Source organism: Elgaria multicarinata, chromosome 8 (assembly GCF_023053635.1).
Source record: "Elgaria multicarinata webbii isolate HBS135686 ecotype San Diego chromosome 8, rElgMul1.1.pri, whole genome shotgun sequence".
Taxonomy (NCBI): Eukaryota; Metazoa; Chordata; class Lepidosauria; order Squamata; family Anguidae; genus Elgaria; species Elgaria multicarinata.
In genome coordinates this window covers 79,418,382-79,435,676 of record NC_086178.1, presented here as the reverse complement: position 1 = coordinate 79,435,676, position 17,295 = coordinate 79,418,382, and the positions used below count along the sequence as shown (strand labels likewise).

Sequence of the window (17,295 nt, the reverse complement as noted above, 5' to 3'; positions counted from 1 at the left end):
ATTATTATTATTATTATTATTATTATTGATAAGGTTACTATCAGGACAAACCAGTGAGTATAAATATATAAGAAGAGAATTGCTGGATCTGACCAAAGGATCCGTTTAGTCCAGCATGCTGTTAGTCTAGCATTCCAGAAATCCACAAGTAGGACACCAAAACAGCAAAACACTGGGCTTCCAGTAGACAGCCACGTGCCAGGATAATATATCAACTGAAGCTATTTGCAGTAGCAATCGAGGAAATACTATGAGCTGGTGTTGCCACAGCCAACTGAAATTACCACTGGAAGATGAAAGACCCACTCTCCATCTGGAAACAAAGCCCTATGAAGAGAGACTGAAAGAACTGGGCATGTTTAGCCTGGAGAAGAGAAGATGGAGGGGAGACATGAGAGCACTCTTCAAGTACTCGAAAGGTTGTCACACAGAGGAGGGCCAGGATCTCTTCTCGATCCTCCCAGAGTGCAGACATGGAATAACAGGTTCAAGTTAAAGGAAGCCAGATTCCAGCTGGACGTCAGGAAAAACTTCCTGGCTGTTAGAGCAGTACGACAATGGAATCAGTTGCCTGGTGAGGTTGTGGGCTCTCCCACACTAGAGGCCTTCAAGAGGCAGCTGGACAACCATCTGTCAGGGATGCTTTGGGTGGATTCCTGCATTGAGCGGGGGGTTGGACTCGATGGCCTTGTAGCCCCTTCCAACTCTGCTATTCTATGATTCTATAATTCTTCTTCCTTGTCCTGCCCATTCTTTCCTCTTCTTTTATCTTTGTGCATGTGCTATCAAATTAGACAACTGTTAGTTTTGTTTGTGTCTATAGCAGGGGTGGACAGAAAGTAGACCTGGTGGTCAGTCTTTGGGTGACCTGAAGGACACCTGACTCCCACTTGTTTAACAATAGCAGGAGCAAAACAACCACCTGCTCCTAAATGTTACTGCTGAAATGAAGAAAGCGTCATAAGCAGGATTTAGATTTGAGTATGGAAGAAATGTGAACTCCATTCAGCTCTGGCACTCAAAATGCATTCCTGAGCTCAGAATTCTTTAATTCTAAGTCTATGTCTTTGGCAACAGACTCTGGTTGTTGGATCTTGGAATTTCCAAAGTAAAAAATGGAAGTCAATCCTGCAAACCTGAAATCATCCCATGCCTGGTCTAGAGGGAAGGAAGGAAGCCATCCATTTTGAAATTGTGATCCTAATGTTTGTTGCCATATACCAAGGGCAAGCCCAATACATTTAGTTGCCAGAGCCAAGGACAAGTGGCCTCCCCGTTCCACCATTCCATGTACAGAAGAGGTAGACTGGCTATTGAGTCTTAGGCTTTAGCTAGACCTAAGAATTATCCCAGGCAAATGGAGGGGTCATCCCTGCCTGCTCCCAGGATCCCTTGTGTGGCATTTGGATGCACAGGTATGATCCCAGGATGTTCCTGGGATATAGGCCTGGTTTAGCTATGGCCTTAGTTGAATTGGCAGGACAGCATCTTCCACCACACCTGAGGGCAGCACGCTACTAAGGGGATAGAGGATGGGCTGTGTGGCACAGACAACTCTGTACACCCAACAAAGGGGAAAGGCCAGGAGGCTACTGCTGCTGCCTCCCAGCATCTGCCACCTGAGGCAGTTACCTCACTCTGCCTAATGGTAGGGCCAGCTCTGCATATGCCCATGTCTGAAACAAGTTGGGGTGATGGTGGTAGAGGAAAATCTTTTTGAAAATGCTGCTGTATGTGACCACTGGATCCAACAGCATAAGACTACAAAATCAATAAATCATAAACAACAACAACGGAATGAGATCCTTTTAATGTGTTTTCAGCTTCTCATAAAGTTTTACACTAATGAAAAGGTATGATGTAGTTTGCATACTAACAAAAGTCATAGGGCTGTAAAATGCTTATTTAATGAGTTCTTTTTTTAAAAAAAGAAAAGATTGAGACCATTTTATAAGAGATAAAATTAATAAATGAACAGGCTAGTAAACTGCCCAGTTTTACAAGAACCAAATTATAGGGATTTCTTTATAGAACCAATTGGCCTCTTAATATTGATCTTTTACTTTTGTAACAGTTTTATTTGGAAGAATACGCCCTTATCAGCCAAAACTTATTAGCTGCTCTATTCTAAAAGTCTCTTTAGTCCTTGGGAGTCACTGCTAGCCCTAAAAGAAAGGCAAGGGGAGAAGGTGTTTTCTAGAAATGTGTGTGTATATTGGGAAAGAGGGCAGAATAAGTAGGCTGTCCCACACTCCATGAAGAAATGGTTTCCATTTGGCTTAGCTGCAGCTGCAGTATTCTCTGCTTGCATACTTGGAGCATTTGGCATGACATTTTCACTGTCATGCCAAACCCACTAACTGGAAGTGATTCCTTTGGAAGCACTCCCTGTGATTGCCAGGTAGGCTATCACATGAACCTAATTCAACCTGGTCAAGCAACAGAATGGCACTGGGGAACTCCTGCAAGTCTGAGTCAGAGCAAGCCTCTCAATAACAGCTATCTTGCTGAGAATGCAATTTGTAAATAGCTTCCCCTCCTCTTTTTAGTGAACTAATCTGGCTTGGCTTGGTTGGAAGACACATGTGAACCCACCCATACATAATATTATTATATCAAGAAAAAAAAGGCCTAAGACTGTAATTCTATGCACACAATACTTGAGAGTAAGCGTGTACGGATTTTGTTAAATCTCTTCCTTCTGTGTTTCGTGTCATCATCTGCTCATTAACGGAACCGGAAACTTCAACTGGTACAAAACAGGGCAGCATGGTTACTAACAGGGACTGGCCGACGAGACCACATCACGCCAGTCCTTTTCCAGCTTCATTGGCTGCCAGTCCAGGTCCGGGCCCGATTCAAAGTGCTGGTAAACATTTAAAGCCCTAAACAGCTTGGGGCCAGGCTATCTGAAGGAACGCCTCCTCCCATATGTACCTGCCTGGACCCTAAGGTCATCCTCAGGGGTCCTTCTCCACGAGCCCCTGCCAAAAGAAGTGAGGCAGGTGGCTACCAGGAGGAGGGCCTTCTCTGCTGTGGCACCCTGGCTGTGGAATGAGCTCCCTAAGGAGGTTCGCTTGGCACCTACATTAAATGCCTTTAGACACCAGGTGAAGACTTTTTTATTCTCCCAGCATTTTAACAGTCTATAAATAAATTTTAACTTGGTGTTTTAAATTTGTAACTTTGCATTGCTGCTGTTTTTATCTGGTTGAGCTTTTATATTGTATTTTATATTATGGTTTTATACTGTTGTTTTATAGTTTGAATGGTTTTAATTTTTGTGATTTTGTGAACTGCTCTGGCTATTGGGTGGTATAGAAATGTAATAAATAAATAAATAAATAAATAAATAAATAAATAAATTTGAGATGTTTTGTATGTTTTATTTTGGGGGTTTATTTTTTGTGAAGTTCCCAGAGAGCTTTGGCTATTGGGCAGTATAGGAAAGTAATGAATGAAATGATTTTATTAAACCAACAATAGCATATTCCATTTAAATTTCATTTGGAACAATCTGTCTAGCATTTCCGGTAGGGTGACTTTATGAAAAGGAGGGCAGGGCTCCTGTGTCTTTAACAGTTGCACAGAAAAGGGTATTTCAGCAGGTGTCATTTGTATGCATACAGCACCTGTTGAATGAAATTCCCTCTTCATCACAACAGCTAAAACTGCAGAAGCTATACTAGAGGGACCAGATAAAAAAGAGGGCAGGGCTCCTGCAGTTTTAACTGTTGTGATGGAGAGGGAATTTCACCAGGTGCTGCATGCAAAGAAATGACACCTGCTGAAATTCCCTTTTCTATGCAATAGTTAAAGATACAAGAGCCCTGTCGTCCTTTTCATATGGTCACCCTGTTTTTCAGAAAACAAGTGAAAACAACGTAAGTCATAAAGTCCTAATTGGGTTTTAAAAAATGAAGAAAAGTAGAGAAAAAGATGCTATTATAGAGACACTTCTGAAGATATTACATTTGTTCACAAAAGAGATGTACAAGATGTTAAATGGAGCGTTATCGATGTAAAATGGAATTCAAAATACAAGGTCTCACTGGTATACAACACTTCTTTGGATATTAGGTCTCACAAGTTTAAGATGCATGTAGGCAAAGGAAAGGGGGAGGGGGAGAAACCCTCCTGTCCACTAATACATGGATGAAGCTGTTGCTACCAAGGAAAAGTAATATGTGAAGGAGCCCCAGTGTTATAGAAATAAAGTATCTTGATAATTAAATCCCAGCTATAGATACAAATACCGATCTCTGAACTTTTGGAAACAACTTTTAATTTAAGTAAGTCAGTGCACTGAACAACTGAGGCCTTAGCTAGACCTAAGGATTATCCCAGGCAAATTGAGGGGTCGTCCCTGCCTGCTCCTGGGATCTCCTGTGTGTCTTTTGGATGCACAGGGATGATCCCGGGACGATCATGGATATAGGCCTGGTCTAGCCATGGCCTGAGTGTCAGCTAATGGTGTTCTGTCATATAGCCAATGGAAGTCTAGGCTGCATAATAAAGAAACCATACATGCAAGGAATAATAGATTACATATGCTTTTTTTAAAAGAATAAAGAAAATGCTGCACAATCCAAAACTATAAATACACAAATTATTTAACATTGGTTATTAGGCAGTTTTAAAAGATAATTAATTAATGGGAGGACCATATCTGATGCATCCTTACACTTATTGATTTCAGTAGAGCTTACTCCCAAATAGGTGTGCATAGGACTATAGCCTTAGGCTGCAATCCTGTACTCACTTACCTGGGAGTAAACCCCACTGAACTCAATGGTACTTACTTCTCAGCTGACATATATAGGATTGCACTGTTAAAGTCTGACTAACTCTGTTTCCTTGATTGCTTCTCTAACTTTCCAAATAGAGCATTTCCTGTCTATTCTCATATGAGTTGTCCTTGGTTTCCTAACACATTACAAAATGAACTGAAACCAAACTTTTAAGTGATAGCTGTCCATTCCAAACCTTGCTCTGTCACACTTACCTCTCTCTCTCTCTCTCTCTCTCTCTCTCTCTCTCTCTCTCTCTCTCTCTCTCACACACACACACACACACACACACATACACACACAGCTCCCACAAACTTATATTTAAAGCAAAACATGAGATTGCAACTTTTGGCATGTAGGCCAAGAACAGTACATCAGAATGGCAGATGGAAAGAAACAGTGCAATTCTTCCAAGTGGGTCACTGATAAAAGCAAGTAATCCATGTTGTATGATATCAGGACTGGTCAGAGGTGAAAAATAGCAATACATATCAGATTTACTCTCTTTGTGCTCCAAGCTCCATCCACATTTTAAATCTACTGCACCTAGTTAGCTTCATTCATTGGAACTGTACAGCCACTTAACGGGTCAGAGTGACATTGATGATCAACGAGGGAATTGGCGGCAATAAAATGAGAAAATCCCTTTCAACCTTAGATTAAACTCCAGAGGGGTTCCACTGTCCATAAAATAGAATTTTAGAGGTGTCAGAATTGTCCACGTCAATTGCAACTTGCAAGCCCCTGATAATAGTGCCTGCACTAAATGGGCAAAGTGCAGACAGACCTTGTATCAGCCTCCAGCTGCTTAGCACAACTCAATCCTGTCTGAAGTATCTGAATCAAGATGGGTGCAGCGCCCTACCTTATGCAATAGACTATGATACCGTGGAATTGACAAGGCCCTGCTCTTTTCCAATCACTATCATCACCACCATCACCACCACCTCCACCAGTGGGGAATAACATCTATCTGTATTTAACAGCCAAGCCGCAGCCGCTTGATATAGAAGACAAATTATGCCAGGCACCACATGCAAAAGAGAATTGGGCAATGGATTACTCCAAATGCACAAGCAAGCTGTTATATAATGGTGTGTGCAAAGACACCGATGCCAGTTCAATGCAGAAAGAGGCAGAAAGAGGCATGGAAAACTAACCTTACAGGCATGCTCCATCAGGATGGACACATTGCTTGTCTGCTTTACCTGGAGAAAGTACCATTCCACGTATTGCAGGGCAGTTCATTCTAAAACCTGCAGGCTGTTCCTAGCAGACAGATTTAAAAAGACAACAACGGCATGTTTGTTTGCTTTCTGGCATGTTTTGCCATTCACAAGGCAAAAGGCTCACTATATAATATTTAACATTTATTTTTTAAAAAAATCCATTCAAAACGTCCAGTCCATCCCTGCTGCTTGAGATGATCTTTTCTATCCTCGGAACAGCTGGGGACCAGACGAGAGCCAGGGATTCCTCAAGCAAATCGAGGGAAGCATTTAGAGGAGAAAAAGGAAGGGCTGGAATGAGAAGGGGCTGGGAATCAACCATACAGCAACGCCACCAAAAAAAAAAAAAAAAAAAAAAAATCTGCTCACCATGTACACACCCTGAAAGTGAAGAAGGATCAGGCCAGCCTGAGGAAGGAGCTAGAGAGGGATTTCACACAGGAAGGTTGCAGTTGCTGGGTGATGCGCTGGAGGCTTGCTTCCCTCTCTCCGGGGAAAATGAGCTCATTGCGAGCGTCCAACAGCCGCCCCTCAGCCATTGCAGTGACACTGCAGCTAGCAGCCGAGCGCGGGCGCGTCATCAGAGGAGCTCACTTCCAGAGCTGAGGACCACCCTTCCAGGAGCGCAAGCCCTTAAAGGCACCCGTCGCGAGAGCGCCTCGCGAGCCAGCACGGCCAGCCTTCAGCAGCGGCACGGTCCCGGGTCGGGGTGGGGTTTATTTGTTTATCTATTATTATACTTTTTCCTGATTCCTCTCGGGCATCCTAGGCAGGGTGCGCATCCTTGGTATCACTCTCTGCGTTGCCAAGGTTACGGAGATTTCTCTCCCTCCTCCCTGTTGCCAAGTAGGACTGAAACGATACTGACATTTAAAAGCGCAGTCGCTCCTTTCGCTTTTGCTCCTAGCCAAGAAGAGGTTTTTAAGGATATTCTGCAGAAATCCTTACCCAGACCCTCTCCAGGACTAATTATTTATAGATTATCATAGTTTAAAAATGTCATTACTGAGTACTTCTCTACTCTGAAATATCATAGAATCATAGAATAGTAGAGTTGGAAGGGGCCTATAAGGCTATCGAGTCCAACCCCCTGCTCGATGCAGGAATATGCCAAAGGGGAAATTTGCTCAGCCAAAAGGAACATTGTAAGACTTTGTAAGAGTCTTTAAAGTATTCAAGCGTGGCAGATAATAAAACTTCTGGTATAATATTTATCATACAATACTCTGTGCTTCCTGTTGTGCCTGGAATAGCAAAGACCTCCTGTCCTATAGTGATTAGATGCTAAAGAAGTGGGACCTGCAACAAAATATTGCAGCGTGGAGTGCATCTGTACAGGACTCCAGCCAGTCATCCATGTCCTTTTCCAGGATACTCAGTTCCATTCCCTTCTCCCTCCCATTTCCTGTTTTACCCTCTTCTGTTGACCACGCTGAGTATGCGGGTGGTGCAGAATCTCAGCCCCACCCGCCACTGGAATGCAGCCCCCGAGAGGTTCTAGAAAATGGCTACCTAAGGATCATTGGGGGAATGAGTTCGCCATTTGTATACACCAAAGGTAGGTAAGCTGTGGCCTTCCATTTTTTTCAGCCTACCGCTCGCATCAAGCCTAGCCAGTATAGCCACAAGTTCCCCATAACTGGTACAACAGCAACACTGTGTAATGTGCACTATCTGCAAGCATTTTCAACATCTGGACATGCTTAGAATTTTCCAAGATCAGCTTCGTACGATAGAGGTATTCTTTAAGGAACTTCAATGGCTCATTCATTCACGCGTAAAAGGTGGAAGAAGCTGTGTATTTATACTCATACCCACTCAGCATGCAACAGGAAGCCCAAAAGCCACACGATCTGCTGGAAGAATTCCTTATGTATTGGAAGTATTTTTCAAGCCACTAAGGAACATCACAATACTATAAACGTAGATTTACAATCAAGCAGGGGAGTAACATTGCTAGCTGCTTTGAAGCAAGAGTTCCCAAATCTTCCTCATTCCAGTGTTTGTGCTCTCTGAGATGTACGGGCAAGCCCTTGAATGTTTTTAGCTTATTGTATCCATTGACCAAAGGGGTCTCTGAGAAGAGATTACGTAGTTTGTGAAGCACTTTCCAGAGGAAAGATGCCCTGATTATTGCATGCATCTGATTAATATCTTTAATATATAACCACAACTGTGTGTATAAGCCTCATGAACACTTCTTCCGATGGCATTTGTTTAGGTCATTGTTGCCTGGGCAAAACTCCAAACGTCCACAGATCGGCTAACAGGTGGTTGGCGGGCATGCCTTCCTGTTTATGACAAGACTCGGGATGCTTAATGCAATGCAATCAATTTATGATGTGCACGCTTAATAGAAGCAGCTACTTACACAGAGGAAAACCAGTAGACAGTTTGCCATAGCTGGTGATGACTTGGTCTGCTGAGAATATAACATTCAATGGTTAGCACAAGGAAAATCAGTTTACGTCGATGTGGCTCAAAGCAGACAAAGTGTGTTTTGGAGGCATAGTTTACTAGGGGGGGGGGCTTGCACTCCCCCTGAAGGATCGGTTCCGTAGTTTGGGGGTGCTCTTGGATCCAGAACTGTTACTTGAAGCACAGGTGAACTCAGTGGCAAAGAGCACCTTTTATCAGCTTAGGCTGATATACCAGCTGCGCCCTTATCTGGACAGAGATAGCCTAGTTACAGTTATCCACGCTCTGATAACCTCTCGTTTGGATTACTGCAATGCGTTATACGTGGGGCTGCCTTTGAAAACGGCCCGGAAACTTCAACTGGTACAAAACAGGGCAGCACATTTACTAACAGGGACTGGCTGACGAGACCACATCACGCCAGTCCTTCTCCAGCTTCATTGGCTGCCAGTCCAGGTCTGGGCCCGATTCAAAGTGCTGGTATTAACATTTAAACCCCTAAACAGCTTGGGGCCAGGCTATCTGAAGGAACACCTCCTCCCATATGTACCTGCCCGGACCCTAAGGTCAACCTCAGGGGTCCTTCTCCGCGAGCCCCTGCCAAAGGAAGTGAGGCAGGTGGCTACCAGGATGAGGGCCTTCTCTGCTGTGGCACCCCGGCTGTGGAATGAGCTCCCTAAGGAGGTTCGCTTGGCACCTACATTATATGCTTTTAGACGCCAGGTGAAGACCTTTTTATTCTCCCAGTATTTTAACAGTCTATAAATAAATTTTAACTTGATGTTTTAAATTTGTAATTTTGCATTGCTGCTGTTTTTATCTGGTTGAGCTTTTATATTGTATTTTTTACTATGGTTTTATACTGTTGTTTTATACTTCGATTGTTTTTAATTTTTGTGAACCGCCCAGAGAGCTCCGGCTATTGGGTGGTATAGAAATGTAATAAATAAATAAATAAATAAATAAATAAATAGAAATAAGAGATCAGCTATAAAATATTATGTCAAACTCTCAGCTAGGCTATGATCTTTTTGAATAACGTTAAGGAAGACACAACCACGCCCAGCTGTATTATGAGACTAGCTGATATACCTGGCGTTGCTCAGGCCTCCTAAGATATATGTCTGAGAGGTAATCATCTTAAAGTAGTAAGCCGGTGCTAGACCCATGAGTTAACTTTTAAACAAATTAAATTCGTTCCTTTTTCCCCTCTCTCTCCCTCACGACAACCCTGCAAAGTAGGCTGGTGCTAGGCCTGTGAGGTAACTTTTAAACAACTTAAATTTGTTTCTTCTCTCTCTCTCTCTCTTCTGACACCTGGCCAGGGCTGCCTTGAAGCCACCACCATGTTTTTATTGTCCCCACAGAAAACAAAAACTACAACTCCTGGCATGCTTTTCACCAAGGTGCCCTGCTTGACCAATGGGAGTCTTGCCATTGAGGTTCATGGAAAATGAAGTCTGGTTGAGCCAGTCCACACACCACTCTGTGCAATTGGTGCCCGTAGGTAGGCCATGAAAGAGCCGGCCGGCCGGCTGACTGAGAATTAGCTTGGTCGTTGCCATTGGCCCGGAACTACATGCTCCTTCCCTCCCGCTCCTGATAGTGTCTAGTGACTGAGGCATCCTGCCCCAAGCACTCTCCCTTCAGGACCATGATGGCAAGCCACTACCAGATGATGGCCGCTGAAGCCCAATAAGTCTTCCCTCCCACCCAAGGCATGAAAGCCAGTGTGGCATAGTGGCTATAGTTTTGGACTGGGAGTCGGGAGATCCAGGTTCTAGTCCCCACTTAGCCATGGAAACCCACTGGATGACTTTGGGCCAGTCACAGACTCTCAGCCCAACCTACCTCACAAGGTTGTTGTTGTGAGAATAAAATGGAGAAGAGGAGGAGGATTATGTACACTGCCTTGGGTTCTGAGGAGAAAAAAAAGGCAGGATATAAATGTAATAAAATGCTGGGAGTTGTAGGCATAAGCCTAGGTCTCTGAATAACATATGAATCTTTGAACACCATCTGAGCTGTGATGGGAGACAACTGGAGGCGGGCCTTCTCAATTGTGGCACCCAGGTTATAGATTTCTTTGTCCCAGACAAGCTTGCCTAGTGACTGCATTAATGGCTTTCCAGTCCAAGTGAATTTTGTATTTTTATTTTCCAAAGCCTTTTAACTTTATGAGATTTTTTTCTGCTGTGGGGTTTTTCCCTGTTAGAACTAAACTGCAACATTCCAAGACAGATGCAGGAATTACTGAATAAAGTTTATGATTTTTATGTAAAAGCCTGATTATACCATTGAAACAGAAGAGTGAATGGAGGAATGGCTGACAGCTGAGGCTAGAATAGAATGGTGGGTGGGCTGAGTGGCAGTTGGAGAGAGTCAGGTAGGAGGACAAAGACAGTTAGTGAGAAGTCAGAAAAGTGGAAGCTGCATTAGGATTGAGAGATAGTGGCCTGGTTTGCACATAGTGACCTGGTTTGCTAACCCATGCTTTTATTTAAAATCAGCCACTCTACATGCCAGTACTACACCTCCCAGCATGCCTTTGGCAGCCTGCAAGTGCCCATGTCCACTGAGAGGCATTTCTTTCCTCTTGTTGCTCATGCTGCTCTTTGATAGAGCATCGAGGAGTGGCATTGCTGAGGAGGGGAAATAAGTGGTTGTCAGAAGATGTGCCCAGCTCTGGCAAAGGCCACATACACACTTCCCCCCAGATTCTGAGAAAACAGCAGTATCAGGATGGGGTGCCTTTGAGCATGTTCAGAGTTCGGTCTCTCAAAGTCATGCTGTTGTATCTAGTTATGACTTTAATATCATGCATAGTGAGTAGGAGGAGGCACTACAAATTAACACATTTATTGCACGCTAGTTACTGGGCACTCACGGATTTTCGCGGCTCCCTCTCATGACGTCTGCCTCTTGCCCCTTCTAGCCTTCTTCATGCCCAGTAAGTCAGACTTATTTTTAAATACAGAAGTTGCTGGTATCTCCTGCTCTGTGCAGGAGAGGCAGAACAATCAAAACGGCCCACTGAATGGGCCACGAGCACGTTGTTTACTTCCTTTTTCAAAAGAAGAAGTAATGAGGGGAAAACGCGTGGGCAGAGATGTGCCGGTAAGCAATGGGATTTTCACCTGTGTAATGACGCCTTCAATACATCCCATTTACAACTACTTTATGCCACCAAAACCATGTAACAGAAGTTGTTGTTGTTGTTATTGCATTTATATTCTGCCTTTTTTCCTCCAAGGAACCCAAAGCAGCATACATAATCTTCCTCTTCTCCACTTTATCCTCACAACAACAACCCTGTGAGGTGAGTTGGGCTGAGATTCTGTGACTAGCCCAAAGTCACCCAGTGGGTTTCCATGGCTGAGTGGGGACTAGAACCCGGATCTCCTGACTCCCAGTCCAACACTTTAGCCATTACACCACACACTGACAATGAGCTGCCAGTTCAGCTAAGTAGAAAGGGTGAACATTGGACAATTATTATAATAATCTAAACCCACAAGTTTCCTTGCTTCTGGAGTGTTAGCATTAAATCTGACTTGCCCTCTGGCAGAACTGTGATTTGTTTTTTAATTTGCAAATCTAAATGAGACAAACCACAGACGATGTCTAAGCAATAAACTGTGCAGACCTGATCAGCATAACGAATCAAAACTGGTCCGATAACAGTAGATAACTCAATGGAATGCTGTGACTGCTAATGAGTAAAGGTGCCTATTCCAGGTAGAACAGGCTCACAGATGTAATTATATCAATGTGATTTATGTGTTTTAGAAGGGAAAGCATCACATGGCTGGCTGGACTGACTTGTGCTAGGAATGAAGAAACCCCCCCACAGCACCAGCAAGAACTGCATACTACAGATTTAGATGCATTCAGAGTTTATTTGTATGCAGCTGTAAAAGCCTGGAGCTACACAATACAAAGGTGCCCCCATGGGTTCAACCTTCTGAATTGCTGAGTAGTTTTTAATCAATGCTGTTGACATCTAGTACAGCTATGATTTGTGCTTTTATTCATAGGTGCTGCAGTTTTTGGGGTGTGTTTTTGTTTTTTGCTTTGTGTGTTCATTGAGTTTCCCCTTTAAATTTCAGACTATCTGTGCAGGGATTAGGCACAATTAGCCAGCATTTTATACACTGATATTCTCAACTTTGATGTGCCAGCAGTCAAGTACTAGGTTCAAGAGATCCGTAAGGAGAAGACATTCTGGAAGTGGCGCCATTCTGAAAACAGTAGCTGAACACCTATAGGAAGACTTCACTCAACACTGGCTTAGTGCACACATGTATCTTGGGGTGATGTGCAATGCCGCACTCAAGAGGCCTGCACAAAGCTTTGTTCTAAAAGAACAACAAATGTTGATTTCAGTTCTCATTTACCCTTCAACTGTCTTTGTCCTAGCATGCAGGGCCAGCCTTCTATGAAGCCACCTGGCAAAATTTTGGTAGTGCAGCAGGGCGTGGTACCGGCGGGGCCTGTGGGTGCACTCATCACTTCTTGGTCCTGCTGGCCACTTGTTAGCAGCCAGTGGGACCAAGAAAAATGACTGCTCCTGCAGGCCTCCTTGAGGGCACCCATACACCTGGACTGCTTGTTTGGGCAGCCGGCATGCTGTGCCCACTAGCTACACACACTGCCCCTTGGTCCCACCAGCTGCATGCATGTAGTCAGTAGGACCAAGAAATGTTGAGCACGGCTGCCCAAGCAAGCAGCCCAGGTGGCCAGGAGGCACCTGAACTATGAGGCCACCTCTTAGTCCCACTGCCCACTTGCATGCCTCCTGCCCTCTGAGACTGCCCCCACCCCCAGGCAGCCAGTGCACATACCTTCTGGAAGAGGCAGGGAAGCTCACTGGCTTCCCTACGTCTCCCAGAAGTGTCAAATCTCATGAGACTTCAAACACCTCATCCTGAAAGTTTCATGAGACTTGAGACTTCTGGGAGAGACAGGGTGAGTGTACATGCACCAAAGAGAAAAACGCTGGCTGGCTAGGCGGGTGAGGTGTGTGGGGTAGTTCACAGGGTGAGGTGGCAGTGGTGGTGTGGAGCATGAGTCAGGAGGCAACCCATCTTGGGCCAGGCCTAGGGTGACCATATGAAAAAGAGGACAGGTCTCCTGTATCTTTAACAGTTGCATAAAAAGGAAATTTCAGCAGGTGTCATTTGTATATATGGAGAACCTGGTGAAATTCCTTCTTCTTCACAACAGTTAAAGTACAGGAACTATACTAGAGTGACGAGATTTAAAAGAGGGCAGGGCACCTGCAGCTTTAACTGTTGTGATGAAGAGGAAATTTCACCAGGTTCTCCGTATATACAAATGACAGCTGCTGAAATTCCCTTTTCTATACAACTGTTAAAGATACAAGAGCCCTGTCCTCCTTTCCATATGGTCACCCTAGCCCTCCCAGAGGAGACTGGGTTGCAATGGTCGTCCTGCCTTGAAAGGCTGGATCACATCTGGAACAGTAGGCTCATGTTCAGTAAAGCAAGCTTGATTAGACAATACAGGTTCTCAACAGGCAAGGCAAAGCCCTAGACACATCACTGATGGAAACTCTTCCACAAAAAGCAGTTGTCTCAGCAATAAGAAGAGGCCTTGTAAAGCTTTTTGAAGGCTGGCAGCTGTGGTCCTTCTGTTAACTCCACCCCATCCGAGGAGCTGTCTACATCTTAAAGGGCCATAGTCCGATTCTGCAGCCATTGGCTCCTATGTCGTCGAAAAGATGAGGGCTGCATCGGAGGGATGACCTGAGTCTTGTAAGGCCATGTCTTCTGGCATGGAAGGTCCTGGAGAAGAAAATGATGGGTTACAGAACAAATTCTTCTCCTTCTCTGATACTTCCTCTGAGTTAGAGATGATTGAGACCAGAGAAGATGACAGCAAGTAAACACTCATCCACTCATTGAGGAGGCCTTCCACTCTCAAAACGGCACTTCAAGGATGTAACCAACTGCTTCACTGCCACAAATGATGCAATTATGGTGGATTTGTGCAAACAGACATGAGGGTTTTGTTGTATTAGAATCAAAGCATTGGTCTAATACATATAACTGTCAACATGGATGAGAAATTGAAATTTAAATTTTACAAGTATAAAAATAGATTGCCATTCACAAGGACTGACAGATAACGCTGTTCTTCTGAACTGAAAGACCACATTTTGATACTGAAACACCCATGGTTAGCATGCCCACTAATAATTAAATTAGTATTTAATTATTTATAACAATGGTCACATGGTGTGTAGAAATAGTGAGTTGGCCAGAAATTTAGGTGCTTCTAAGACACAATCATGGCCTGGTCCAGACAACACGCTAAACCATGCTACTTAACCACAAAATGGTTAATGAAATGCATTCCCCTAACCATTTTGTGGTTAAGCAGCATGGTTTAGCATGTTGTCTGAACCAGTCCAATATGTACTATGTATGAGATGAACTTCCTGGTACTTACTAGTAGGGCAATCCAGAAGAACCAATACATTAGAGTCTGAAATTCTGCCCCTCCGAAAATGCAATTATCTGCAGTCAGAATGCCAGAATGGAGGAAGCAATTATTTTCACAAATTCTCCATTTGCTGGTCCAAGACTGTCAGAATGCTGACGTCTTAACCACACAGTGCTTGGTCAAAACCATTGACCTCTTATTCTAGCATGGTAGAGATCAGATGGAGTAAGACACTAATGCATCCTGACTGGCAATCCATTCATTATTCCAAATAGAAATGAAATCATTATTTCCACCTTCATGCCATCTTAAGTTAGAGAGTGTTGACTTTAGCTGGTGCTTTCCTTTCCTTATGTAATTAGTGCAGTTGTACAAAGGTGGGCCACTATCACACCGACTGAAAATGAAATGCAAGAATGGCTTGGTTTTCTCTTGACATCCACACCAGCCATTCCCACAGAGATGTATTTGGAAGCAAAGTTGCCAGCTACCAGATCGATAGGCTCCTAAAATATTCATAACAGTACACTTTACAGTTACCAGCAACTTGATGGTGAGGTCCGTTGCATACCTTTGATGCAGTCAGTCACTAAGGGGAGATTCACAGTCCAACCAGCTTTTGACATACGTAGATTTGATATCAAACTTGGTATCAAATAGTACAAGCAACTGAACAACAGGGGTGTAGTTTAAACCAGTTGGTCTTATACTGCATTCTCATAAGAATTATCACTAAAATATTTCTTGGTTCTATAGTCCCCAAATTACCCATCCATTTATTTGTTCAGTGAGTTGATGTTAAAATTTATTTGAATGTTCCTTTTGCTTCCTCTCCCTACCCCACCCCAGTTCTTGTTTTTAAAAAATCTATCTATCATCTATCTATCTTCTATCTATCTATCTATCTATCTATCTATCTATCTATTATTTATATAGCACTATAAGTGTACATGGTGCTGTACATAGTAAAACAATAAAATAGCAAGACCCTGCTGCATAGGATTACGTTCTAATAAAATCATAATAAACCAATAAGAAAGGAAAGGGAATGTACCAAACAGGCACAGGGGAGAGTAAAACTAACAATATAGAAGTAACGTTATCTATCCAATATGTTGTCCACTGTTTTTCTCCCTACTCCCATTCAGGGAACAGGAGTCCTGAGGGCTGGAGACACCACATACTATTTTGGGACCAACATTTCTATCTCCCTCACCCATTCCACTACTGCATGGTTCCAGCACCACACAGAGTTGTGGCAGGGAAAATGGGGTTGAACACGTGACACAGGTCCTCTATCCAGTTATCTGTATGCACATATGCTTGAATCATACAAAGGGGAACATATGACTCAGCTCTCTCTACATGTGGGTGGCCGCACATAATGTTCATATCACAGAATGTGGTGAAGGGGATGCATGTCCACTTGCTTCTTTGCCATAGAAGCAGGATCTTCAGCTCATGTGGGTGTCTGAACAAGACCAAAACCTTTAGCTCTGAGTTTGTTCACTTTCCCCAAACCCTCCAGTGTATCTTAAACCATGAGTTGGCAACCTGGTGGCCTCCTTGTGTTTAGGAGTACCTCTCCCAAAAGCCCCAGCCAGCATGGCCAATGGGGCTTGTAGTCCAAAGCAACTGGAGAGCATTAGCTTGCCTACTTCTCCAAATTGGCACCTCTGGAGTTTACTTCACCCAAGATGTTATGGCCTGTGAAATTTCACGTTGCAATAAACCTTCCCCAAACCAATGCCCTCTTCTAAGATGCATTGGACTGCAACTCCCATCATGCTATGCTGACTGAGAATGGTGGAAGCTGTAGTTCAACATGTCTGGAGAACACCAGATGCAATAAGCCTGCAATAAACCAATTGGTCTGTAAGGACCCCACCCAGCATTACATTCAGCAGCGTAGGGAGCTGTTGCACTGTGGTTTCCCCCCTTACACTGCTCAGTAATGACCAAGGTCAAGTGGGGGAGTCTGTGCCATGAGAACAGCACCATGTACATTGATGGTGCTATATAAATAAATAATAATAATAATAATAATAACAACATTGGTGTGGGAAGGAGCCACTAACTGTTACTCTGACATTCCTGAGTGGTGTAGGAAGGAGTGACTCACGCACTGCTACACATAACATCAGAAGGAGTTGTAAGACATGACAACCATTCATTCATTCATTCATTCATTCATTCATTCATTCATTCATTCATTTTAGCTCTTGCTACAATAGACCAAGGAGGCACCTGCACTTTCAGCCTCCACCAGTCTACTGGGTCTACTTTATAGAGTCATGTTACCATGTGCATGTGACCAGAAATGTCTATGGGTTGTGCAAGAGGGGGGCATTTTTGCATTTATGTAAGGGGGAAAAATATTTTTGCACTTT

General features: G+C 43.7%; 1 protein-coding gene across 10 annotated transcripts in view; it reads right to left on the bottom strand.

Moving 5' to 3' along the window:
* The window catches only part of JAKMIP3 (Janus kinase and microtubule interacting protein 3), a 116,527-nt gene extending 109,907 nt beyond the window's left edge, over positions 1-6,620 (bottom strand). For 9 of the 10 annotated variants that reach the window (XM_063132829.1, XM_063132833.1, XM_063132832.1 and 6 more), the window contains exons 1-2: positions 6,389-6,620; positions 5,951-6,059 (exon numbers count right to left, since the gene is read on the bottom strand). The gene's annotated coding sequence lies outside the window, so the exon portion shown is untranslated. The remainder of the gene's footprint in view (positions 1-5,950; positions 6,060-6,388) is intronic. The other variant, XM_063132831.1, reaches the window with a different exon arrangement.
* Positions 6,621-17,295: the final 10,675 nt, after the last annotated feature.